The following is a 1,937-nucleotide window of genomic DNA, read 5'->3' on the forward strand; positions in this document are numbered from 1 at the left end:
GCCCGGAGAATTCGTTTACATCAAGATTTTTAAACGTAAAAGCAGTCTACAACCCAGATTTGAAGGACAATACCAGGTTTTGCTGACAAATAAGGCTGCAATCAAGATGAAAGAAAGACCAACATGGATCCACGCATCCCATTGCAAAAAAGCACCCGATCCGGAGGAAATGGCGAAGGAACCAGAGGGAGAGGAAAAGATTTCCACAGACTATGGGGACTGACAGGACTGTGCTTAACAGGATTATGCTTTGTGTTACTGATAGTACCAGAGATACAGACACGTGAACAAAGGGAACTACATATAAATGTGTTCATGGCACTGAGTCCTGAGTATGCACAAGAAAGAGATTTATCCAACTGTTGGGTATGTGCACATGTGCCCATTCACTCGAAAGGAGGCATCCCTCTAAGACCCATTCCCTTTAACGAATCAGACATGGCTGAGTGGATAGTCAGTCAGAACAATACGCATGGTAATACCTCCCAGAAAAGGCACACATCCTATAGGGGCACTACTAGTACAGAGGATTGGAGGCCGGAATGGGAATCAGCAGGCTATAATCTTAGTGCCTTCCAGGGGTGGTACCAACTCAAATATAATCGGACTCGGCAGCCTCCATTCCTAGTTCTTACGAAAACCTCAGTTATAGGGGCCCCAATGGGTAAAATATGTTTAGTAAGGAACATAGCAGGGGGCGAGAACGTGGGTAAAAGCAAATGCGCCCAGAATTTTACCATAACTCGACCCCACAACTTGCACGATGTGGGTCAGTTTAACATGACAAATGTCCGTAATAAGACGAGTGGGAGTACCTGGACAGGTTCCAACCCTATGATGACAAAGAAGAAGTTGCAATTCACTTCTTATAATGGAACCTATTTTATCTGTGGTCATAAGGCGTACCCCTGGTTACCACAATCATGGACGGGATCCTGTTACTTAGGATATGTGATACCCTTTATTAGAACGACAAAGACCCTGAGGAACGCCTACGAAAGCCATCGACCTAAATGGGATTTGACATGGTTGAATGGAATATTCAAGGTAATGATACCACCCTATGGGACAATGTCACACGAGTGGGAAATACGGGAACTGGCTAAATTAGTAGAATCAGTAGCCAACGCAACCTCACAAACCTTCGAAAGGGTAAATGATGAAGTGGTAGCCATTCGGACAGTGGCTCTCCAAAATCGTATGGCCCTAGATTATCTCCTAGCCAAGGAAGGAGGGACATGCACTTTGATTGGTGAGGAATGCTGTACGTACATCGTGGAACACTCAGAAAAGATCAGTAGTCTGTCAGAACTTATTAGAGAGAAGGTAATAGAGTACAAACAAATTACTGGCCTTGGTGGTACCACTTTGTGGGGTTGGGCACCCGGATGGCTAGGATCCCTGGGAAAATCCCTGGTACAGGGCCTGATCATATTCTTGCTGATAATCTTTTCCCTATACCTTCTGTTTGTATCAATCAAGTGCTGCTGTGTCAGATTGGGAAAAACAGTGTTACCAACAGCAACCACTACTAAGGTTATGGTAGCAACAACTACGAAGGATTCTGTGTGGAAATGGAAATAGAAAGACTAAGCAGGATTGGAATGGATGAAGTTGTCCTCGTGAAGGACAAAAGGGGGGAATGTGGAAATCTACCTTTTTAAAGCTGAATATATTTACATGTGCCCCTTTTTGACAAACAAAATGGAGTCCCGGTCCGCCCAGAATCCTCTGCAGAAATGTCCTCTACTCCTTTCTTAAACATGTTAACCTTGACTAAACACTGAGAACAGTTGCTTATCTGCGTTGTAAACAAAGACCATTTACATGAGTAAATGGAACCTTATGCAAGCCACCTGGCCGGAGGCTTGACCACCAGATAACAGAAGAAACATACTGTATGAAGTATCTACATTCCAAACAGTACTGATAGTCTT

The 1,937-nt window shown here is 44.0% G+C and overlaps 1 pseudogene; it reads left to right on the forward strand.

Annotated features, from left to right (window-relative positions):
• Positions 1–325: 325 nt before the first annotated feature.
• Positions 326–1,429, forward strand: LOC147091198 (syncytin-2-like; annotated as a pseudogene).
• Positions 1,430–1,937: the final 508 nt, after the last annotated feature.

The sequence above is a fragment of the Somniosus microcephalus genome, unplaced genomic scaffold (genome assembly GCF_052327205.1).
Source record: "Somniosus microcephalus isolate GS21.2 unplaced genomic scaffold, FLI_Smic_1.0 unresolved_chr3, whole genome shotgun sequence".
NCBI classification, from domain to species: domain Eukaryota; kingdom Metazoa; phylum Chordata; class Chondrichthyes; order Squaliformes; family Somniosidae; genus Somniosus; species Somniosus microcephalus.